General features: G+C 39.1%; 1 protein-coding gene and 1 long non-coding RNA gene across 2 annotated transcripts in view; one reads left to right on the forward strand and one right to left on the reverse strand.

The window, feature by feature from the left end:
- The window catches only part of SEMA6D (semaphorin 6D), a 131,528-nt gene that overhangs the window by 13,216 nt on the left and 92,328 nt on the right, over positions 1-25,984 (forward strand). The window lies entirely within an intron of this gene.
- On the reverse strand, positions 7,433-11,227 carry LOC127475376 (uncharacterized). The gene is made up of 3 exons (XR_007906182.1): positions 11,136-11,227; positions 8,472-8,641; positions 7,433-7,530 (listed from the first exon to the last, which is right to left on the reverse strand). It is a non-coding gene; the product is annotated as an uncharacterized LOC127475376 (long non-coding RNA).

Raw genomic sequence — 25,984 nt, forward strand, 5'->3', positions numbered from 1 at the left:
AGCAGAGAAAATGCAATGTGTCCCTTGCCTATAAAGTCCCTCTGAGGCCTTAATTTTGTGCACATCAAAAGGTTTTACTCTCCAAAATTACTCCTCAGTTAAAAAGAGAAAAGATGCCCTTTGCTACTTTTGCCTAGAGCCCAATATCTTCTGACATTCCATAGCAGCTGTGGCAATGCTCTGCTTAATGCAAAGAACATCTGGGCTGCCTGCAATTCTGGGAGAGAAGTGTCAAAAGTGTCATAGACATCCTTGAGCAAAGAAGGATCTTCACTTTTATTACACAGAAGTGTCAAAAACAGCATTATTTAACATCAGGTTGCAATTTGGTGCGCAGAATATAAGTCTGAATAGATGTGACAAAACCCCTTCTAGGAAATTGCTACTTAGTGTTATTTTTTCATAGTTTCAAATTAACATTTAAAGGAAAAGCACAAAATGGGGAGCCTGGAGGTAATCCTGACAATGAAAGATCCCAGCATTCTTTTTTTGTGCTTACTTCACAACCTCATTGCTGTCCGCTGAGTGACTGAGATTGATTAAATCATTGTCATCATCAGTGAAATGCACTGCATTGATCCAGCCTCACTCACAAAGCCAGCCTATGTGACACAGCTAATTTGACATAATTGAAAGTTCCAGCTCCAGAAGGTCACTGAGCTGGACTCAGGACACCAGTTATCATTTTGTCCTTGGAACAGGGTCAACTCTCCTGATAAATTAAGATGGCTTTTTGTCACACTATTAATTGTTTTTCCATGGTTTGTATAGGATAAACACAGGCTTTCATATTTCGATTGAATTTTTTATGGTGGACAGAAGATAATTATCACCTCCTTATGCTAAATATTTTTTAAAGTCTGATTAGATTGAGCTCTTGCTTCTTACTCAAGTACAATTCTACTAAGAAAAGCTTTAGATCAGGACAGCAAATTTCTTTCGATAAGGATGGTAGTATGATACGCATCATGAAGTATTTAATTTACAAAGGAAAATATGGCATTAGTTAAAAGTTTGTTGGAACAGTGTTGAAGGCAATGTTCCTCTCTTCTGTTACCACATCTGTCTTTCCCACCTTCCCCTCTTTTTCCATTTTCTGCTGTTCCCTTCTGGAACTTGAGTGCTGTGTTTGAGATCTTGGGCTGAGCCAAGTTTGAGACCGTGGAGTTGAGTAAACGCAAAGGTCACAGAACAGAGGAGTCGCAAAAAGCCATGCAGACAGGCATCAAGGCTGGGTTGGCAACTTTAAAGTACTGTCAAGTGTTTCAGCTGAAACTCCTCTGAACAGGGTCCAAATTCCTGATGAAAGGTTGTGCCTTAAGAAAAATGACCATCAGGCCATTTGCTTCGTGCTTTAAGATGGACAACAAAATCCCACACCACTTTCAAAGATGTGTGGTTTATGTAAGCAGTGCAGTATGAATATGCTTGTGTCAAAATTCTTTTTCATAAGGGGAAACAAACACTGAAGTTTTTGGAAAAATTGTTTCTTTATGCTGTACAGAATCAGTGGGCAAAGCTAGGAGTTTAAGTAGGTCTTACAAGCTGTGTAATTGCTTTGTTGGCCTTTTGCTCAGAGTTAAATTAGCAGCGTATCTTTTATTTCTTTCCCTGTGTTTGCTGTTAAAAAGTCAGCATATCCCAATAGCTCCCATTGCTTCCCATTCCAAATGCAGGTCAAAATGCCAGCTTTCTAATGGTGAATGTCATGTGTAATTTATCATGGAAAAAAGTACTTGATAAAATCTCTGCAATAGTTTCTTCTTGCTTTGTTATTCATATAAGGGTTTTCTGTGTTTTGGGGTTTGTTGGTTCCTTGGGTTTTTGGTAGGGTTTGGGCTTTTTTTGGAAGCGTGCCTTCTATCATCTATAAAGCAAGCAAAAAAGGAAAAGCACCAAAAGGAAAAGCTAATGTAAAGGTAAATAAGGGGAAGGACAGCTGTGGCAGTGGGACAGTAGCTTGACACAACCTTTTTGTAAAGGAGTAGTATTCCTTAATTTCTGAGTGACTTGTGAGGAAGGGTTTTCACAAAGCAAGGAACACAAAATTGATATAAGCTTGGCAATACAATGTCTTTAATTACTAGGAACAAACCAGTGAGTTAAGATAGCTGGCTTATAGGAAGACATATGAAAAGCAAATAAATTTTTCTATAAAGATTTTTCAAAAAACCTAATGTTTCAACATACTCATAGAAATAGGAGGTAGGTCTATAATACATAACTCTTCAAAAATAAAGGTCTAATACAGGCCAAAGGGAAACGACAAGCCATAATGTAATTGTTCTATCTTTTGTAAGTCTTTCAAAAGTTTCATCTGAGTAGCTTTTAAAACATAACTTGCAATCGACAAATCCCACTGGGCTCCTATTTATAGTATCCTAATCTTCAAAGAAAGCAAATCAGGCAACTGTTTTTAACATGAATAATATTGCTCCCAGCACTCTGCCTCCAGCCCACACATTGTGTTTTTTGGCACGATCCTGGCAATTAAAAAAAATAAACAGCTCTTTTTAATATTTTTTATACATAAGCTATTACAGTCAGCGCTGACACAGCTGGCAGAGAAACTCAGTGAAAGGTAAACATTCTGCTCAAAATGTAATCCAACATATTGTTGCGTTTAGTTGTTAAAATGTAATTTTCGTGAAAGAATATTTTAAAAGTAAGTTTAATTTTTTATTTTTTTACAGAATTTCTAGTATTTTGATATCTGATTAAAAAAAATCATAACCTTTTAAAGCAATGGCACTTGTGACACTGGATATTTCAGTCAACAACTTATTGAATTTTTAAAAATATTCTGAACAAAAATCAGGAACAAAAATTAGGTGTGTGATGCTTTATCCTTCAGCAGAATGTAATAGTCTGCGCTAGTAAAATCAATTTCTTTTAATAGAATTCTGTCAAAAGCAGGAAGTTCAGTAATAAATGTCTTCAACTGTTTAAAGGGAAGAAAACTTCCAGTAGAATTAAGATTAGTTTGTGACTTGCTTTTTGTTGCTCGACCTAATTACTACGAGCACGTATGAAGTGAGATATGGAATGATAAGTATTTCACTAGAAAAGACACATGAAGGTAAGGGACATAGGTAAATAATTATCTGTCATGCATGTCCAGAAGTTCTAAAGGTACTTTTATTTTTAAAAAACATGACTTTGTGTGGTGGCTTACGATTAAGATGCTGTACTTCCAACATTTTACTCCCTGTTGGAGACAAATGCAGAGGCAGCCAAGCAGAGCTGGGTGCATGCAGGGTTCTGCTGCTCTTTATAAAGCTTGGGAGGTTTCTTAGCAAAAGCTGGGTGGTGCCTGTGTGCTGCAAACCCCACCTCTGCTCCAAACCGTGCCCTGGTGTTCATGGGACAGCTCAGTGGGAGGTGTGTGTAAGCAAACAAATGCAGGAAGCACCCAGTGGAACTGTTGAGGAAGCTTGTGGACATATTATAGCTACATATGCTCCATGTTGTGTGGCAGGTCAGCAGGAATTGAGAGTCCTGGTTGACATTTGCTCACCTGATGTGTAAGAATGTGAGATGTGCTGGTTTGTGCTGCCTGGACAATGGAAGTGTCCACCATAACTGGTGTCCCTATCAGCTTGCCTTTAATTATGTTTAAAAGGAATTTCTTTAAAGATCCACCTTTTCCTTTCACTGATTACCGGTGTATATCCTTGGAATCAGGGTCTCCCAACTCCCAGTTGCTTCTCCTTCTCTCAGACTGAATTATAAAAATATCAGGTATGCTGCAAAAATAGGTTTCTGCCCTTTTATAATCCAGTAAATTGCCCTCTGGCTGCAAAGTTGGAGTATATGGATTTATATTTGTAAGAACAACTGAACATTCATTTTCAATGTGTATAACATGAGGTGAAGAGAAACATTTAAAGTTTAGAGCAACCTTCAGTAGAGAAGAAAATTATTTGGTGACTCCTATTGTTGATCTTGGAATGTGTTTCAGATGTTAGGTGTGGACTTCATATCACCCTCGGGGCAGTTAATAACAGCTAAAGGAGCATTATCTGCTGAAGTCAGTGGAGTGTGAATCCAGAGGCGTTGTTGTCTTTGTCTTGTCACAAAAGAAATTCAAAATAATTGTGCAGAAGGAGTGCAACAGAAGCATTCTGTGGTCTGGTTCTCCAGTCATTCTGATCTGTTACACCAGCAAATTTGTGGCCAGGACAATTGTGAACTAAAGTTGTGCTCTCTGATTAGGACAAATAGATTTTAATTACATAGAAATTTCTTTGCAGCGAAGATACAATTAAACGAAGAAGAAAACCTTTAGGCAAGTGGTAATCCTGGAGTTGTTGTGTAACTAGACTTTCAACAACTGTACTCTCTCTCTTCATGGAGATGATCATACCTGGCATCGTATGATCAAAAAAACCCCAAAAGATTAGAAGAGTGATGTATTTATTTCACGTGAAGTTTTCTATTGATTCCCTTATCTGAATGGATATGCCCCACACAGCTGTCCCAATGGGCATGTTGGTGGATTTGAGAAGAGTCATATGCTCCTGACTGGGGCCAGGGTCTTGCTGTTCTTACTGAATTTCAGAGCAAACTCCTTCCCAAATGCAAACCCCAAACAAATGATGACTAAATGATTTGTATCAGTCTGTTGTGCTACAGACCCTGCAGGACCTGGACAAATGAAAGTTTCACATGCCCCTATCTGCTGTTGGCAGTACATTTGGTTCAGGCTTTCAGAGTCATTGAAACATGTTTGTCTGCTCTCTGCTGGTGTTCTTAAGAGCCCACACAGGCCACAGGGAAAGGTCATCTATGGTGGGAACAGTCCTGATGGGCAGATCAGCTGTACCTCCTCCTTGATACTTCCTGCTGAGCAAGGTGGAGCTCCCTGTAGGGCTGCCCATGATGGACAGCAGGCTGTGCTTTTCAAGTCTAGCCCAAAGTCAACAGGAAAGGAAGTCCTATGCAATGAAAAAATTTAAGTCTTCTTTAATATACAGCAGTGTGATGATTTTTGTTATTATTATTATTATGGACTCTGAATTAGACCCGTGTGAAATGAAGTTGTAGATGTTAAATGCAAAAATATCTGAGATGATGTTATGGCCATTTGATACAAAAGGGGTGGCAGGGTAACAAAAGAGGGAAAATGAAGGAGACTGATGTTTGTTTAATAGAAAAAGGCAGCATCTGCAGGGAAAAAATTATAATCCTAAGGTTTTTTTAAGACTATTACAAAGAATAGAGAATAAAAATAGGGGAAGCTGGAAAATGAATAAAGTCTATAAACATTAATTCATAGCCTGTTTTTTTGAAGTATATGACATTTTTTTTCCACAAACTCACTAATAGGGTTCTAAATATGAGTGAGAATAGCAAATTGCTTTTTACATCTCTGGGATCTATAGTTTCACCTCTACACTTGAATAAAAACATTAACCAAGAGGCAGATACTTATTTCTTTTGTTTATGCTCAGCCTCAGGAATTTTTCAGCTGAAATCAATAATTAAAATGTTTATTAGCCATGGTAAGTGTTATAAATGAAACTTTGTTAAACACAGATTATCTTGGATAATGGAGATATTTATGTCCAGATTTTTTAGCCAAGTAACAGAATTTGAGAGGAGAGACAATGTATAACTTCATATTTACTCTGTAGATACTGTATTCACTGAGGAGATTCAAACACTTTGGTATCTTTTCATTTTCTTTACACAACAGAAAGCAGTGGTTGGTTCTTAAGAAACAGATTCACATGGGGTTTATTTCAAGTGTTAAAGAAAGCATGGAGTTTAACATAACAGTTTCTAAAAGATAACAGAATAAATGGTTTTAGAAAGTAGAACTCCTGATGCACCCAGAATACATCTCCAATTAATAAAAAACGCTTATAATACCTACTTGAGAGGACATATGTAGTTTTATTTGTGCATATTGAGTGAGACAATTTGGGTGTGTATTTGAAAAGAGAAAATGAGAGTTTGAGTACATGCTTTGAACAGGAGAGGGATCATGTGCCCATACACAGTACTCTGCTGTAGAGGGACAGAGGTTCAATAGACCCACACTTCTGTTCCTACTCTTCCCATGGCACTCTGGGCAGGAATAGTTTGATTGATAAGGAATGAAAACATGGTTCATGATTGTTAGGCTCTTGGGGTTGTAACACTGAGTATAGTGAAGTAAGCCTAAAGCTTTTGGAAGCTGGAACAGCTTTTTGTAAATATCCACAGAAATATTAGTCTGATGGGATTTTTTTTTTTTCAAATTTCCCTTAAGAATTCCATGATATTAGTTATTTTCCTCTTTCTGATTTCTCTGGGTATCTGTAGCTCTGAAGTGGAGCTGCACATCCAGCTGGCAAGGTGCTGGCATGGGAGTGTCACTGCTCCAGCAGCTGCTGCTGTCCTTTGCTTTCAGCAGCAGTTGCTTGGTGAGAGCCAGTCAAACTCTGCTGGGCTTTTCCTGCCAACCACAGAACCTAATCTGTGAAGCAAAATAGTTCAAAATGCTATGTTACCCAGTTCCTCTTCTCCTTACACCAGTGGTACTAGCTTGAAGTACTTCATCCTCACAGGCATCTCTATTTTTCACTCCATAGCTTTTATAGTAAAATGCTGTAATTTAATGAACATGTGAAGTGCTTTTCTTTTCTGAATATCTCCTTGAAGAAACGTCTGCTGTGATACCACAAGAAGTCACTTACACACAGAGGTAACCAGGGTTCTGTGACAGTCAAAATCAAAGGTGGAGATTTTTGTTAAAACCTTTCAGATTATTTTGGAATCACTAAACTGTGAAATAGCTATTTTGTTAGCTTAGAAGTTTTTCTACATGTAACATTTATTCCTCTTCATCATTCCTTGTGTTTGCTTCTCATAGCTATTTGTTGCATCTTGCTTCAGATGAAAGTGCAGACTCTGAATAAGCCTCAAATCTCCTTGCTCACTGACCTAGCACAGTGAAGGCAATGCAACATCCACATCACTGCAAATAGTAATCAGCCCCCTCAAAGAAGGCATAGATAAACAACACCCGTCTCAGTGTGAGCAGTCACCAGGCATAGGTGTGGTTCATACTGTTGTCCAGCATATATCTTAGGAATCATACTCTGTTGACTGTACTTTTAATATGCATTTCTTAGAATAAAGCTATTATCCCGTAAGCCAAAGTAATGTGTCCACATTTCAAAAGGAAATTATTTATTTGGATTTAAACACTCTGTTTTGTGTTTCCAAGAGTGGAGAAAATTGAGTCTAATAGGAAACCCATTATTATATATCTGGTGTAATAAACACTAACAACAAATTTCTAAAGGCTATCCAGAAGTTGCTGCTATGTACCCTCCATTTTGTTCTCATTTATGGCACTGATAGTACAAACAAAGCCCTTACAACTCCATGAGTGGGCTTCCTCTGAGTTGTGATCAGAGCTGGCCTTTTGTTTGTATTGATGCTAACCTGTCAAAGTTTCTCGCTGACAAGGGGCTCCCCTAAGTTTTGTGAAGGACTGGAGGACTTTAAGTCCACTGTACTTCTGCAGTCCAAGGCACTCTGTAGTCATGGAAGAACAAGGTTTTGATTTTTGTGTGTTTGTCATTTAGTTGCCAAAACATTTATCCACAATGAAGAAAAAATATTCATACTGTACGGAGGCTATGGGATGAGTGTCATTTAAAATACTTATCCCCTCTTTTTTATCCCAGCTGTAAAGAACAGGGTTAGGGTAGCAAAGGGAAGTGCAAGGCTGGTAGACTCAGCTGTATTTTCAGAATACTGGATATATTGTATGCAGCCTGGCATACAAGCAAAAACAAACAGAGAAAAGCAGACACTCTAACTATAATTAATAATTCTCAGCTAAAGGAAAAAAGCATGTCTGCAAGATAGGAAGGATACTGAGCTCCTGCTCTGCCAGATGGGAAAAAAGATGAGTTTTGAATCTGCCATGGCTTTCCACATTTGGCTTGAAAAGTGCAAAGCTGTGTGTGAAGCAGCTAGTTTGCCTGTGCCTTCCCAAGCCAGTCTCTTTTGACCCTGCTCAAAAAGGAAATAAATTATTTAAATGAGAATAAGCAAATAGGACCTCGAAAATATGGTCAACCGCCCCTATATGTTAGTCTAACTATATAATAAATATCACAGGAACTCATTAGGAAAGAAAGTTTTAAGTTTTTTTTTTTTTCTGCCTTGGTACAAACCCTGAGTGAGAGAAGGTTAATCCTTAACATGGATGCCTACTCTTGAGATACTGTGGTAGGAAGTAGCTCCTTCCAGCCTAATTTAATCTAGATTAGCCCACAGGGACCTCTGTGCCCACAGAGCTGAATATTCCTCATCCAGCAGAACTCAGTAAAGGGGGGAGTATTCCACACAGGGCACTGGTCAGGACTGGGACTTTTCAGTACTACAGTAATACAAATAATCCATTATATTAGGAGGCTTTGAAAGAGGAATGTTTGACTGTATGGAGCAAGTAATGGTGTTTGATGTACCTCCAAGGTGGCAGTCAGTGGGTGAGCCTTGCAAAACTCAGCTGCTTCTCTCAGCAAGTTTCCGCCTTGTAAACAGTGCCTTTGTTTTCTGTCTATGTGGGCTCTGATGCCTTTGGTTCCCTTTGATGTATGAATGAATCCGGTGCTTCACAACAAAACTCAAACTAGACCTGGAAAAGCACAGAGGGAGAGAAGAAAGAAGGGAAAGGGAAAAGGTAGTTTTAAATATCCACATTACTAAAGCTGGTGAAATGATGTGTGTACTGACAGGATGATTGTGTATTTGCTCTTTGTGGCCATTTGGGGCAGTTGAGGCTTGTGGATGTACTTGAGGTTGCATGAGTGGTTTTCTGTCTGCTGGCACCTATGTGTATGTAAGGAGTTCAGAGACAGAATTTGTTTACTCAAAGCATCTGTCAAATCACTTAATGCAGCAACTAATTCAGGTGAAAAGAGTAACCTGGTCTTGGACAAACTGCAAGCAGACAAATGGGCCAAAAACCAGGCTGCTGTAGCTTGTGTATGGGAGAAACAACCTGTCCTCTCTTGATGGGGCAGAAGGATGCTTCTTTCTTTGCACCTGTTCGTCCCATGGCTCTTGATCTCTAAGGATCATTTAACTGTCCGGTTATTCCATACAGAAATGGAAAAGAGGGGATTTGCCCTGTCTTGCTATTGCATGTCTGTCTGTGTGAGGGAGATGAGGCTCTTCCCCCTGTTCAGAGTCTGCCACACAGGACAGCATGCAGGACAAGCTGACCTTCTCCTTTACATCTCAGAGCTGTGAAACAGAGCCCAGCTACACTGACCCTCAGTTTGTCTAATACAGTTGTGTACTATAAATGGATCAGCCAGTTGTGACTGGAACCACAATCCTCAAAAAACCTTTCGACAAATCTGGTTTGAGTTTCAAGTTGCAGTGAAATATGAGACTAGGTGGGTTTTATATGGTTTCAGGTTTTGTTGAAAACCTTTCAACTAGTTCTAGTCAGTAGCTGTTGCTTTTTCAGTTCCCTCCTTCTAACGTGTCTGTGGTATTTCTAGTTGAATGTGCCTCAGAATAAGCGCAGTTAGGAGAAGGGGTAGAAATACAGCCCCTAAATTTGACTCAACTCAGAGGGAACTGAGAAAGAGTGAGGAGGATGCCCTTTCCTTATTAAATTCCTCTTTTGGTTTAGTGGAACTTTACCAAAACTTCATTTTTGTACGGAGATTTTTGGACTGCTTAGCTAGCTGTGATAATAGCACTATAGATCACCTCCTAACTGGCTGGGGCAAGTGGAAAAGGAGCCCTGCAGACTCTGTTTGGCAGGTGGACAGGAGACCTGGAGAAGCAGTCAGATTCCCAGCTGGCTCATGGCGCTCACAGCCGGGAAAGCAGTCTGCATGCTGCCTGCCACGGAGCTGGGAGGCGAGGAGGGGCTCGGCTTCCCAGCTGGCAAGGGGAGCACAGGCCTGGAGAAGTGGGCTGCTTTCTGTTTGGCTTCGCAGGTTGAGTGAGAGGCCAAGAAATGAGGTTCAGTTCCCATTAGCCTGTCTGGTTCTTGATTTGCTTCCTTTAGTTAAAAGAGGCAGAGAATACTGATGATGTTTTGCCAGGCACAGGATTGAAGCTGAGTGGCATGGAAGAATAGAGACTTAAATAAGCACAGCTCGCTGTCTCCACTTGCTTTTGTCAGTCCGTGTAACAACCTTGCTGCCAGCAACCTTCCTTGCAAAACAGAGGAAAAACCCGGGGTCACTGGGAGGTGATTGTGCAGTTCTACGTGTGGTACTTAAGGTTGTTTTAAATTATTACAGAACCATTTATATTATTAGCCTAAACAGTGTATTGATGGTTTAAATATTTAGGAAAAGATTAGTATTTAGTGATTCCTTCCCAGGTATATTGGAAAATATATTTAATGGTTCATCTGTTAAAAGGTTGTTTAAATACATCATGAGTATTTTACGTGCAGACAATTGAAGTTTCATCTCCTCTGAAAACATATTTTTAGTATATTAGTTCTTTTTAATATGCAGTACTTGGGAGAAAGACAACAATAGATCTTCTGTTAATATGTGGCTAGCACCATTGTAAAACCTGATTGTTAATTTTTTCCCCTCATTGCCTTTAGTTATTCCTTTGGAATTTGTGGTCTGTTTTTTAAAAATCAGTCCTGATTTCTGTGCCAGTCTTCACTGGAGTTTGTAATAACATACTGTAATTTAGGCAGCTCTGTGAGGTCCCATGTGTAAAGTTATCTGTGTAGTGCCTGCATGATCAGAATCCAAGGCAGTCCCATTTTCACTGAGTGCAAGATATTAACATTTTAAAATTACTTCAGATCCACAATTCAGTAGAAGCCAGCGGAACCTGGACTTCAGGGCTCCCTGCACTGCAGGCAGTAGCACATCTGTTCCCTCACTTGTAACATAGTGCTAATAGCCAGGGCTCTGGCAGCACATACTTCAGCTGAGAGGCACCCAAAGCCTTTGGAAGGTATGAGCAGCCTGGGCTGAAGTTTGAGCTGGTACAGCTTCCCCTCTTGGTGGACGAGTTGGCCAGTGAGTGTCATCCTGTGCATTTACAGGTGCAGCTTTGCATATGCACCTGGTGCAGTGTAGAGACAGCATGAGTTGCTTTGGAGTTTTTACTACAGATTTTGCACGTAACATCCGTACCTGTACACAACCAGTGCTCTTTTTTTATTTGAATGCCCTCTATAGTCAGCATACTTTGAAACTCGTCTCCCACTCTCATCACATCACAGCCATGAATTACCTCACAGATACAGTGACTTAGTGGGGCATTCCTAGTCTATCAGCACATCTTGAGAATTGTGTGTAACTAAGGATGTCTCCAGGGTGCAACACAGGGTTCCATGGAAGTGTGCTAGGGTACACAGATAACTTTACACATGGGACTTCACAGTTCAGGTACTGCAAGCAGTATGACCAGCTTTCTCTGGCAGTCCCTCTGGATTCATTATTTCATGTTATTACTGATCTGTGGGTCCTGAGTGGGCTACCAGGTCCTCATCTTGGGGGATGAGTCACTGGTGAGAAGCTCTGAATCTTTTCATCAAACCCTAGTGTCTTGAAGCAGTTTATCAAGGAAAGCTGCTCATCCAGGTAGTACCTTCTGAGCTATGGAGGGGTATTGCAGAGTGCTCCAAACATAGCACTGTACTTGGCTAAGCAGAAACAACAGAAGGGTAATGTACTCATGACTAAGTTATGAGTAGAAGGCCCAGTAATGAGGGTAAGCTACACTCCAGAACAGGCACTCTCGAGCCTTCACTGACCCTCATCAGTGTGTTTTTATTGAAACACTCAACATCCGTGAGGTACACAAGCAACCTGCACTTTGAAAGCACTTGAAAACCTTTTTTCAGGAAGTCAGCTCCAATGACATTAGAGGAGAGAAGAATGCATTACCCTGCGTTCACTCCACTGGGAACCAGTGTCCTTGCAACACAAACAGAGAGCAAGAGATTCCAGGGGAATTTATTCACCAGGTTCACGCCTTGTACCCCAAGCTGGACTCCCCCATTCCCTTGGGGAAAATGGGTTTGTAAAGCTCAGCACATTCTCAGTGCTGAGAGAAGCTCAGCACATTCTCAGTGCACAGCTCACTTGCATAAGGAAACATGTATTTGGCCTGTCTTTACTGTCGCAAAATTCCACTTTTTCCATAATCACTTTTAATCATAGTACTTGTAAGTTGCTTCATTTTACTTTTTTTAATAACAGTTGATTGCCACGTTATATAGGCAATAACCTATAAACTGGAATTGCTTTGCACTCATAAAGGCTTAAAATAGCAAGTCTAATTTGTTTATTAAAAAGTGATAAAAAAAAGACAATGCCCCATGCTGAGACTTTGTAAACCACCTTTCATTCTATAGTACATCTTTATAGCTGTGTTATAAACCCCTCGTAAATGGGGTTTGTAGTAAAAGTGCTGACACAACTTTAACTATAGAATCTTGAACAGCAGCAATGCAATAAAAGATCAAACTGTAATGCTAGAGTAAAAAGAAAGAATCATGATATGCAAAAAAAAAAAAGTTTGTAGGAGTAATGGAACCTGATACTAAGATACTAAATATGGACAAAAGAAATAATCTGCCAAAGTTTTAAACCAGTCCTTGGAACATTTATGATTTGAGTTTTGGGCTGTTGGTATGTATTCATTGGGTCCAGAGAACTGCTAAAGCTCAGCTCACTCTAGTGGGCTTCTGTTGCCCCATTCTGGCATGGACTGTGCATGAACAGCAGTGGGTTTGCAGTGAGGAATCAGTAAACTGGTGACCTGAGAGAACTGTGCTTCTGGAAGGGGTCTTTAGTGAACCAAGTCAGGTGTAAGATGTTCCTGCAGCAACACAAGCTGGTTGTTGTCCATCCGTGTTCTCGACAGCAGCTAAACCAGCATCCAAGTCAATAGCAGTTGTTTGTGTTATAAGAGAATCCTTCTGGGGTACCATATGCCAAACAAATTTTTACTATTGCTTCTTCTTTGTTGTATTAAAGGTCTGTGAATTAGTGAGATTCATGAGGAAAATGATGAGTTAGGCCAAAGAAGGTTACATAGTAACTGTGCATTTTAATGGAAATGGCTGGGGGGCACCTTTGGAAGGGTTCTGACTATGTCAAGTCACTTTGTTGTTGTTCAGCTTGGATGTACCTGTAACATAGTTTACCTCACGCAACTGAAAATCAATTTGTTCTCTCAATTCTAAGCTACCTCTCAAATTAAGCCCTATAAAACATTTCAAATAGAACAAAGAAAGCTGGCTGAAATAATATTTCATCTTCTGAAATAAGGGTTTGTCAAAGCCAGTCGCATTACATGTGGCCAAGGAGAACACTGCTCATTTGAAAGGCTATTGAGAATCTGAGAGCTCATAAGTTCAAGTCCATCTGCTGCAGACTTCATGCACTACTAGCTATTACAGTAGCTTGACAATAATCTCAGTATCATCTTTTATTCCAGTCACAAAGGGCTGTCAAAAACCAAATAGTAAGAATTACTATAAACAGCAATGATTCAGTCTCAATGGCAATGGCTCTCTATATCCTAGCAATGTAATCTACTGCTCTACCCTTAAATTGGATATAGCATATGAAGTCCGTCAGCCATGCAGAAAGTGAAAATGTATATTGTCAAGGCCTTTGCTGTCTGTGAAACTGCTGATGAAGAGTCACAAAAGGAGTTTTAAATGCCCTAGAAGAAATTCCAAGTAACATTAAAGTCACAAATAGCAAATTTGACAACTCCCTCTGGACTAAGAAAGTGCCTTCAAAAGTTTTATATTAGCTTCATGCATCATTGTTATAATTTATTAATGTACAGTTTTTTGTTTTTCAGACTGCATGGCTGGGGAATAGTAACTGTAACTTCTTTTTCATGATAAACAGCTGTTGAAAGATTTGCCAATATTCCCTCCTCTTATAATTCAAAAATGCATGCATTGCTTTTCATATTTCTGTTTCCCCAAAAGCATAATAAGATACTATATTTATGATTTAATCGATGAAACCTGTTCTCTGTAGATATTACTACACTGTTTAGTTTGCTAATGTGCATATTTGCACCTAATCTATTAAAAAATCAAATATCATGGCTACATTAGGGCATACACTGGGTAAAAGCCATCTTTAACACTTTGGCTTTTTCAGTATTCAGTAATTCTCTAGCAATTCCTATTCATCTTTGATTACAATCTCACAAGCTTGGAAGAAAGAAACAAAATTGATAGGCAGTAAAAATACAGAATTTTGAAAAGGTCACCTCCTAGCAGGATTAAAACTTTGAATCCACCTGCTCATTATAAGGAATGTACCAAACATGAAATGACATAACTGGAATCTGTTCTTCCAGCAGTGGTTGGTTTGTATGGCTACCAAATGCCATATACCATTCTAATGGCAGTCTGTGTGCTGAGAAATTTCTGCCCTGGCTGGGTGTTGAATTTACCAACAGCTGATGCATGTGCTGTTCTAAGGAAGGACATTTTAGGTTGTCCAACCTGTGTAGCTGCTGAAATTTGCCATGCAGGTCTGTTCCTCCCAGCTCTAAGTGTCTGTCTTGATGTTGTGCATCTGAGTTTCTCCATGACACATATCTTCAGTGCCTGGAGGTGTATAGTGTGTGCTTGAACTTTTGTTCATCTCTGAGTAGCAAGACAACCAAAAGACCATGGTGTTTCTTCTATGAAATGTATTTTAATTATAGGATCCTTAATTTAACCGTACAACAAACTCAGTTCTGGAGATATTTGCCACGTTTCTTCAAAAGGAAAGTGTTTCTCAGTTAGAGACCTGACTGAAGTACTTTAGATGTTCATTAAATGAAATTATCTTCTTAATATTTATTGTTGTCAAATTTTTCATTTGATCTTAAGCAACTCTCAGGGTAGATTCAGGCAAGGGGAAAATCTACAGTTTTCTATTAAATTCCAACCAGAGTATTGCAAAGGTGAGATAGTGCATGTGTCAGACTATTCCCACTAAACTCAATGACAAATTCTTGATTTTTTTTTTCATCTTTTGTGTACCAGTTATTATGAACAATCTGGTTTTTGGTAATAGTTATTTGAAATCCTTATCTCTGTTCCTGAAATAGAGTACTGTAACTGGCAATAGTTGATCCATGGTACAGTGTGATTTAGTTACTGATACAGAAATGTAACACTTTTCTGCTTCCTTGCATCATTGCACATAACACTTTCTGCTTCCTCTTGTGCCTCCCTCAAGAATGGATTCTTGCAACCCTTTACTTGTGTAAGGAAATTCAGGAGACAGCCCTGAGGATTCTGCATTACAAACACTGTTGTTTGTATACAAGCTCACATTGCCTTTAAAGGTGGAGTGAGATTTAACTGTATCAGAGAAGTGCTAGAGAAGAGGGCTTCAAAAGATAATTGAAGGAGAAATCAAGTCACTGCATAAGGAAATATGTAGTGGGATTGTCTGTAAAAGATGAAGAGAGTGACAGATATTTTCCATTATTTATGGTCTTGTTTTTAAATAGTTTTCATTTCATGACATCATTACAAAAAATGAAAGGGTGGAACAACCTCCAGTTTTTAGGCTTTGACACTAAGTTGTTGTTCTGTAAAAGCAATTAACTAATATTCCTATCCCCTGGCTGTTACAGTACGTATCATTACACTGATACTGGAGAACAAAGATAGAATTCATTTTGGCTTCTCTTCTGCCATAAATGAAACCATTCTAAATGTTTCAAAATGTTTGCCCAGTACCTTAGATCAGCACAGTAACCACAGCTATCTTAACAATTACCCAGGGACAGATAAACTAATGACACAAGCAAATGTTTGCTGTATAGACATTTAGGCAATGGTACAAGTAAGTTATGATAAAATAAAGTAATATTATATTTTGTTTTCATGGCACTGGCCTCAGGAATTGCTGTGTACCCTCCAACTCCAACCTCTATCTGCTCACTCACCCTAGTGCATCAGGCTCTACTCATTTGGAGTATGCAGTCAAGACATACTGGCATTTCTAATCAGAGTTCGTGTTCTGTTTACACGGGCCCAGTTTTGAGGTAATCCCATTGATTTCACTGGACCAACAGTGATGGGAACTGATTGAATCTCCCAGAAGTGTATCTTCAGATCAGGCCTTGGCAATGTGGTAAAGAAATCCTTTAGATCTATAGGATGTTGCATCCGTTCAGAGTGTCTGGGACCCAGCAAGTTTGGGATTTACTGAGAGATTAAAGTGAGTAAGTGGGAGAGGAAAGATACCACTTCAGTTTTATCATGACATCTTAGAGACTGTGTCTTGAATAGTGAGTACCCAAATCTGAACATAGGATGGAGTTCACAAAGGCTTTTATTTATGTCTGTAAAGCATGCTAGTCAGAAATGGGTTTCTTCTGACACTCCAGCTATGTAAGAAATCAGTGTTTTTTGTTTCCTTGAGGATATGGGTAAATCACAGAGAAGCCAGTAGAGATGCACAACTGAATTAGGACAGCTTGGCATTTTGTTTTCCACATGTCCTGTCTGTTTATTGTCTTGGACCTCATCATTTCCTTTCTTTCTAGCATATGTCACTACTTTAGAGGAGCAGGAAGCACAGTCTGCTTTGATATGAGTTCCATTCTGTCTTTATTTTAGAAATTGCTACATAACCAGTGGATACAAAAGAAATGAAGGCCATTATCTGTTCATAATTGCAAATTAGGTAAAATGACTGAAATTGTTCATATAAAAGAAGGTAGCTTTGGCTCTATAATGAAGTAATACAGGAAGTGATGAGGAGATTAAGATATTTAGATGGCTATCTAGAATTTTTACCTATAGGAGTCAAAAATTAAAAAATGGTGCCAAATCTATTGTAGTGAAAACGGGATGAGAATCTGAGCTCAGCTGACATGAATTCTGTGGTCTGTAAACTATTATTCCTTTACTGTTGAAGGAGCACCTGACCCTGCCTCCTATTTCACCTCCCTCCACTTCTGAAGGCAGACAATGCTTAGCTCACACCTCCACGTAATTGAAGGTACAGAATATGCCAGGAATACCCTTAGTGCATTTCTGAAATGATTTTTTAAGTAGCTGTCACTCTTTAATACATATATCCTTCTCTTATGAACACAGAACAAATTATTAAGTGCACTAATTGGTATCGTGATAGTGCTTTTATTTAAGTATTTTAAAAAATAATAAATAGTGCTTTGAAGTTCTCCTTTGGTTTGTCCCATATTCTTCTCTGCCCTCTCGTTAAAATTACTTTTGCTGCGTACTTTTAATTAATTTTCTTCTCATGTGCAGTACTGTTATTCTCATACTTTGGCCCGTTCCCTGGGGTGGTTGCTCTCCTCTCTAAGGTCTGCCTGTGCTGTGCCTCAGGTGGTCAGAGCTGCTGTGTTCTGGCACTGTGAGTGTGCAGGTTTGCAGTTTGCTCCTTGGGAAGGCCGGGATGAACTGTACAATGTCACAGGCAGATCTGGGCACCTTTTGATCCAAGATTAACTGGGTGTCCAGCCTCACAGGGCATTTGAAAGCAGAGTAAAGGTTTACATAAAATGTGCAAGCACTCTCAAAATAATGATAGTTCTAGGGGAGATGAGTTTTCTAAGTGAATTCCTTTTTCCATTCAGCTTCTCAGTCCTGCCTGATTGAAGTCTAGCCACCCATATGGTATGAAGATGTCTGGCTGGGCATAGTTGCACACAGCTGGCAATTGGTTCATTTTTGCTCACCTACTTTCCAGAAGTTTCATGCTGATGTTGAATAACCTGGGGAAAATCCTGGATCAGGTGAGGGCTTTGAAGGTCAGGAAACAGATGCTCGGGAAGAACCCTCATTAAATACAAACGGAGCAAAACTTTTCAATGAATTAAATTAAAAGCCCATATAAACATCAGGGACTAATTAATGGTGCAAGAAACACAATAACTGCCTCTTTGCACGTGTGACACAGAGTACAGCCACACAGTTCCCAGCACTAAAGCTGAAATCCTGTTCAGTGAATCCAGTGTTTGGTAAGAAACCTTAGGATAGCCTCTGCTCTTAGCTTTCCACATTAAGAATTTTATTTGTTTGGAGTTGGCAGCTGACCCTATAGGCATATTTAGGCCCTTTTTTAAGCTTTGTATCAAGACTACAGACAAGAAAGAGATTGACCATGCCACTGGGAGGAGGTTCGGAGAGTGACTCACTGTTTTATTTCTAATTTGGTAGTGTATCATTTTTCTCCCCACCTGCATTAGGGTGCCATTGCAAGCAGCTGAAGTGATTGCCTGAATAAGCAGGATAATGTCAGATTTCCCAAGCTAATTCACTGAAATCTGCAGTACAGCCTTGATTCTGGAGCACAAATCATGCAAGAGAAAAATATGATCTCTCTCTTAACTAAATGATTTTTCTAAGAACCGAAGAGCATCACCCAGTTACCCAGCTATAGGCCTGTCTTTGGTTACATCTCATGGTCTCCCCACTGCGTGGGCAAAAAGCTGTGAGCCAGTAAGTGTTGTTTCAAAGCTGTACGATTTTAGAGTGCTTTGTTCCTTTCCTCTGGTTTCATTCTAGGTGAGTGCACATGAGCAATTACAATTCTTTCTGCAGATAATTGGCATTAATGGTATTCTTAGTTGTAATTATGAAACAGCACTTTGACTGCTCATACAATGGCTGTGGGTACAGTAGTGTCAAGAATCCCCTAATCTGGCTGTAAAGCAGTTCTTTCAAGCTGAGCTTTCGTGATCACTGTGCCTGAACATCATTTTCCTGTCTTCTACCCTGTGAAAGAAAAGTGAAAACTATTTGTTCATCTTAAATGAATGCAGTTCTCATGTTGGTTTACAGTATACATTACTTTGACTGTAACTGCTTTACTACATTTCAAATGCCTATTTTGGTAGGTGTGAATCATAGAAAGTACTGACAACTCGTTAGAATTGGGCCTATAAACAACACTTTGGTTTTACCAGGCCTTTGGAGGAGAAGATACAAATAATACAAAGTGAAAACCCCTTATACTTCTTTCTTGTCTTACCCTGAATAATGCCCAAACTAATATCCCTTCTTATTATTTCCAGTTGTTTTACACAAAGGCTGTTATATTTAAGGCCAGAATATGTGCAGCATATGTTAAGCTATTTATAGATTTACAATTACCTCATCAGACAGAATCAGGCAGATGGTAAACATTACTACTAGGCATAAGTACATTTAGAATCAGACATTTAAATAAATTCAGATCTGTCTCAAGCTTATTTAAAGGGTTTTATCTCTTAAGCCATTTGAGGTGTCTGGTTTTGCTGAGTGTATTTGTATCACATTCAGATATCACAGTGTATGACCAACAGTCTATAGATAGCTGTAGAAATCAGATTACATTAATTCTTGTTTTTTGAACCTGACACAGGCAATTGAACTAGTAAGCCAAATTATTTGAAAATAAAGAGAATAAAACTTTTAGATTGAAAATGACAATGGCTGACTTCTTCTTTTATGGTGTTGAAAGAATATACACGCTTCAGGGAACATCAATTGGTCTCTCTCTAAAGCTGAAAGACGGCATATAAAGATTAAAAAACTGACAAAGATACATGCCAGAAGGCCAAATTATAATCTTTCAACTTCAAAACCCCAGGCTATGGTTGCTTTTCACATGAATCTTGCTGAACAAAAATAAGAGTTCAAACTAGATCTGAGAATTGAGTGAGCACTTTAGTTGAATGTGATTAAAGTTCCCCCAGACTGCTTAGAAACATCTTTGTGTTCTTCAAAATTGTTATTTTTTAAAATATATGTACAGTTAAATAGTGTTGACAAATAAAACCAGAAAAAGTCAGAAACGCAGACTTTGTCATTTGAATTGAGCTACCTGGGTTTGGAGGTTCTTTTTTTATCTGTCAGGACTCATTTTCTGTGTTTCTTCAGAACTCCTCATCTGATGCACCGTGATGCAAATCTGTTAACCTGCTTTTTCTTTGGATGGCAGGGAAAGAATGCAATGATCCAAATTCTACCCTTTATTACTACAGTGCTAATCCAGAGCAATGCAGTGGAAGTCAAAGCAATTCCTTCAGAACAGCTGCATTGTAGCTGAAAACAGAATTTGGCCTGAGGTCTGCTCAAGACACAGTCTGGGCCAGGGGCCCAAAAATACAAACCAGAGGAAATATGAAATTATGTATCCAGAAATCCACTTTCTTAAGATAGATAGCATCCCCTCAAATGCTGGCTGCAGGAAGGAGATGTGTGACTTCCATGTCAGTGCTTCAGTAACATCCTGGTCTGTGCAGGTGCTCATGCTGAGCAAAGTCTCGGGCCAGTGGGGACTTGCTACTGCCCCTGGGCTCGCTGTCACAGGCTGCAGGGAAGGAGCCCTTCCAGAAGGGACAAGCTCACAGCTGCTTGTCAAAGGTGGCTGTGCCAGTCCCAGCCCTGGCCAGACCCAGTGAGCTACTGACAGATACTGTCATTTTTCTAAAATATCAGTTGGGTTAACCTACCAAGTGCCCTGAACCACTGCCCCAGGCACTGAGTGGCAGAGCAGTGCCATGTCAGCCAGCCCAGCCCAGAGAGCTCCTCTGTAGTGTCAGTGCTGGGAGCATGGAAAAAGATTTGTACAACCTCCACCTCTATGAAACAGTTCATGCAGTTATGTCTGCTGTGTCTGTGCTACCACAGAGTCCTTTTCACCTGCCTTAGATAATATATTTCATACTGGTAGCTGATGTGTAGAATGGATGTCCACTAGGGCATATCCACAAGCTGGCAAAATCCTGGCTGGATTTTTTCAGTTCTGGACTTCACTTCTAAGTTCAGGATGCACTCCATGCTCAGCTCGAAGGGTAGTTGCTTGTACACGTCTGTCTTTTGTTCAGGTATTTTCTGGAACTTTAGTTACTCTTTGAAAAAGATCTCATTGGTATCCCAGAATTATAAGGCACAGAGTAATTTTGCACACTTAGAAAAGAAGTAACAGTGATGTACTTGCAACCATTTATAAGATGATTATGGTAATTTGCCATGCTAATTGCCACATAACTGCTAGGGTGTTCAATTTTTTTTTTCCAATTTGCCCTATAACTGTATTCCAGAACCTAAGCTTTTTCCATAAGTCTAAACCTTCAGCTTTTACAATGGAAAAGAAAATCTTTGAAACTAAATTTATCTAAATGTGTAAGAAAATAGTGAGCACTTTTTTGATGGCACAGGGGTTGGTTTGAGAAGGGTGATGAGGAAGACAAGCATGAGTGGGGACACTTTGTGATGCAGCAGCCTCTGCTTTTCACTGTGAATAGCTGAAAAACATTGTTAACATTCATATAGAGCCATAGAACAGCCCAGCTTGGAAGGGACCTTGGAAGATCACCTGGTCCAACCTTTTGTGGCAAAGGGAGCCTAAATAAGATTTTCTAGCACCCTGCCCAATCACATCTTGAAAACCTCCAGTGACAGGACCCTGCCAGGCCTGGGGAGATTCCTTCCATGAATGATTGCTCTCACTGTAAAAAATTTATTTTTTATATCAATATTAAATATCTTAGTATTATATACTGATACAGACTGCACAGGACACAAAGACTTCCTAGACAGCCTGTGAACTTCCACATTCAACTCCAGACACATATTACCATCACTCTTTCTGCATATTATAAGTCACAAGATACCTTTATTTGGTCCATGAGTGTGTTAAATCCTAGACAGAATTGAGTCTGAATACAAATAATCTTCATACTGCAGCAAGTGATAAATATGAATTGTTTGTCCAGCACTGTCATATCTATCAAACTCTCTATTGTTAAAAATACAAAGTAGAGTTAGTGTGGAACTCACTAATGTGTTTAAATGTTATACTTGATTTCATTAAAAATACTTTCAGATCTGTCTTTGGATATATAGAGTTGTCTGGGGACTTTAGACCATTTTATTCCATATAGCATTAACATGCTAACCCTAATCTCTGCTGCCAAAGATGAAGAATGAACATTCCTTTGGAGAAACTGGCTGCTCGTTCACTGTGTATAGAAGATGTGTAGATGTGGCACTTGGGGACATGGTTTAGTGGTGGATTTGGCAGTGCTGAAGTTAACAGTTGAACTTTATGATCTTGAATGTCTTTTCCAACCTAAATAATTCTATGATTCCTTAATACTTTTATTGGTGGCTCAATCCTTATTTTTTGTTGTTTGAATTTCACTCTGGTCTTGTATTGCTGTGCTTTGAAACTTACCCTTCATCTTCCATTGCCTTTTTAATAACTGAAACCATATTAGGAGGGGGAAGAAGATATTAATTAAACTTTTACAGATAAAAGTAGTAATAATAAGCTTACCTCCAAAAAGCTCCCTGATAGCACAGATAAATCATGGTGAAATAGAAAGCATACTGTTGTCTCCCTAATTATAAATGGATTCATACTGCATATGGTCAGACCCTAAATATTTGGGTTTGTGATCACAGTAAAATGCAATTACTTCTACTGCAGTTTATTTACTATGGAATCAATAGTATCACTGTACTAATATGCAGAAAGCATAATTTAGAGACTCATGTTTTGTCGTGGTCAATTTATTTCTGATAAGAATGCTGCCTTTTTTTTTTTTTGGCTGGTAAGAAAGATCTTGCTAAATAACTAAACCATCACTTCTTTTTTCATGTAAATATAATAAGCTTTAATTTAGAAAAAGCTGGTCAGTATTATGCAGTCTTGCTTTAGTAAGTTGTCAAAATAATTGCTAAATGTAAGTTAATCATTTAGGTCCTTGATGTGTTTAGCCTGCTTCTTATTAGTTGCTTTAATTTGTTTTTATGTAGTTAAGAGCAGGCTGCTTTGATCTGAGATTGCTCTATTTCATTCAGTATCTTTAACTTCTAATGAGTGTAATTTTAGTGATAAAAATGGTTCCTAGCTGAAGTGTTGTATCAAAGTCTTTATAAGGAAATAAAGGAATTCACTGTTTGTGAAGAAAGCTAATCTTAGGGGGGACTATGAATCTGGAAGAGACAGGGTGGAAGTTACTCTAGTTATCAGCAAACCAGCAAGAGCCATTTTGTCTGAGCTTTTGAATAAGAACTCTGAAGAGTGCAGAAAGGAAACTTTCTACTTATAGATTCAGAAGTTTTCTGAGGAATGCAGAAAAACTATTCATAAAGAAATTGAAGGAAACATTTGTATTTTATCAAGTAGTTATAAATACTTAGAGTAGTGTAGTCTCTGGACTACATTCAATATAATATAATTTTGAAGTGTCCAAAACCAATAACTGTTTTCAAAGGAGTTTAGCTTATTTCTAGGTCCTTAAGAGAGTGGAAAGTTTGGAAATTTGGGCAGTGGTGTCACACTGAGAACTTCAAGTGGCTAAATGCTTTGAAAAGTCTGTCCTTAATCTTGTGCCAAATGGGAGGTGAGCTCTTTTGATAATTTGGCCCAGGGTTTTGTAGTTAAAAGTTTAGTTGCAAGTCCATTCAGACAAGTGGCCTTTAGTGAATTCCCTAAAGTTATTTCCTAAGTTTTCTCTATTGCCAGGCACAGTGGTAGGAACAGGAAGCCTTCTCTAATGCTAAGATTCATAACTAGGGATGTTGAAAAAAGTTCTGGGTTTTTTCAGATTTTTTTACAAGATACACACTAGAAATGAACTGTTCCAGTGGGGGCAGCAGTAAGGTGCTGCATTTCAAACAGTATACATTACTTTCTGAAATTCAAGGAAAACTACTTTTTGGTCTTGGGTTTGTGTTTTTTTTTTTTTCCACAATTATACAGGCTCCATGCAGAGCATAAAGCATAAATCAAGAGAAGAGTTTGCATATTTTGTATGTCAGCTGCAGACATGTGCAAGAACAATTTACAGAAATTCTAGGACATGAAGCCAGAAAATATACCTTTTGCCTCCAGCAAAAGTGTTTGATTCTAAATGAAAATCGGTGAGCAGAGATGAAGGAACAAAAGAGCTACAAGCAATCTCTTTGCACTGTCTGCCACAGAATCTAGGGAAAGTCCCTGGAGATGCAAAAAGATAGTGCATATCTTTGCACTGTGCACAGCCTTTTGATTGTTGCTGCTGAAATTCTTGGTGCTATCCTTTTGCCAAAAAAGGTCTTGTGTGATAAAAGTGACTTACTGGTCCCCTGCTCACCAGAAGTAAGATTGCTTGACACTGGCAGAAAAGGCTGGTGCTGTGCCAAACAGGCACCTCACATATGAATTATGTTGTATGTATGTGATACAACGTAGATGGCTCAACACTACCTGTGTGCTGAAAAATGTAACATGGCATACACATCAATTTTAAGCAAAAAAAGCCTGATGCTGTTTCATTTTCAGATGTAATAACTCATTGTGCTGGTGCAAACCAAGTGTTTTCAGTGATAAGCAAACCTGCCCTAGTTTTCAAGGCTGAATGGTAACTTCAAGATTAACAGCAAGGCTATCTCCTGAATATATTTCTGCTTATCAAGATATCACTGATTATAGTGGAGTCTTCAAAAAAGCAAAATATTCAGCCTGGCATAGGGAAGAGGATATGTGACAGGAACATATCTTGCAACAGAGAGGTTTCACAGCTGAGAAAAGTTGAGCACAGTTCCCAGAGGCACGGCTTTGCAGAGGCCTGCAGACTGCAAGACTACTGCTTCATGTCCCAGTAAGCTGCACATGCAGCAATAAATTCTGCCCTAGGAGGGGTGATCCTGTTAATTGGGATTGGCAGGCACAATGGGGCTATGATCGCAGTCACATTAAAATGATGCATACTGACTGGGCTGAAAAAACACCCACATCAGGACAAGCCCCTAGTGACATTCCTCATTTTTAAGGATATCTGAGAGGACACCACTAAATGTATTCCTGTGTTTCCATCATGATTACTAAATAAGCTAATTAGAAATATTAAATGTAGGCTATTTGATTGGTAGTGATTTAACAGCACCTGCAAATAATTGTATCGAGTCATGTGTTATCCTGCTATATGTATACATTAAACAGTAACCAGAAACTTGCAAGCAATATGCAATTGCTGAATTTTAATTTGATAAGGATTAATAGCTATATTTAAAATGGTCATCTAGGAAAAGATAGCTGGTTTTGGGAGCCCAGTTTTTATGTACTTTGTTCCGTGAGGAAACCTGAAATGTCATGATGGTTGGAAGAGGTTTCCATGAGAGGTTTTCCAGTGCATTTTTTATTTAAAACTCAAACTACTGGGTGACACCACAAGCAAATGTATCTGTAGAATTCCTGAAGGGGTGGAAATTGCAACACCAAGGTCACGACTGTGTGGTGGTTCAGAGAGGGGGAGGTGGAAATCTCTGGAGCTAGCCTTGCCTGTGGAAACACTGTCACATAAGGCCCACTCAGAGACTCAAAACAAAGTACAGTTTGACATTTGAAAAATGCACATTCCATTAGACAGAAATCCAAACTCTGTACTAATGCATCTTGCTTGAAAAAATACAATTTGCTTAGACAAAAAAAAATAAAATCACAGATAATTTATTTGAAATGTAAGGTAGAAAGAGCTAATTTATCATGATATTCAGATAAGTATCATCCAACTAACTAGCTGTGGGTCTGCACAGTATAGCTGTGTTACAGGATTTCTGTGCAGGAAAAAGTGATTTTATTAATAGATCAGTGCCATTTCAGCATTATTTCAGGGTAAGTGCAGAAATTTGCAGAGCAAGGGGTAAGTTCTCAAGTGATGGCAGGCTCGGCCTCCCTGGGAATGTGCATTACAGGAGACCCTCGTTGCAGGGTCACGCTGTGACTCAGCTGACTGTGCAATGCTTGTTCTTACTCCACTCTGTAAGGGAAAGGGTCAGCACCTTCTGCCACTTTCAGTTATCCATAAAATTAGTCTTGTTGACCATGGCAGCAACCAGGGCTTCTTGAAGAAGCCACCATTGCACATCTAAGTGCTCACACCACGTGATGAGTTGGCCGCAGCACTCCAGTGTCAACTGGTATTTGTAAGTAGCCACAGCCCTTTAGAGCCACGTCCTCTCTCATAGCCAAGATACAAATGTCATTCTGGG

Source organism: Manacus candei, unplaced genomic scaffold (assembly GCF_025592945.1).
Source record: "Manacus candei isolate 608988 ecotype Guabito, Panama unplaced genomic scaffold, ASM2559294v1 h1tg000046l, whole genome shotgun sequence".
Taxonomy (NCBI): Eukaryota; Metazoa; Chordata; class Aves; order Passeriformes; family Pipridae; genus Manacus; species Manacus candei.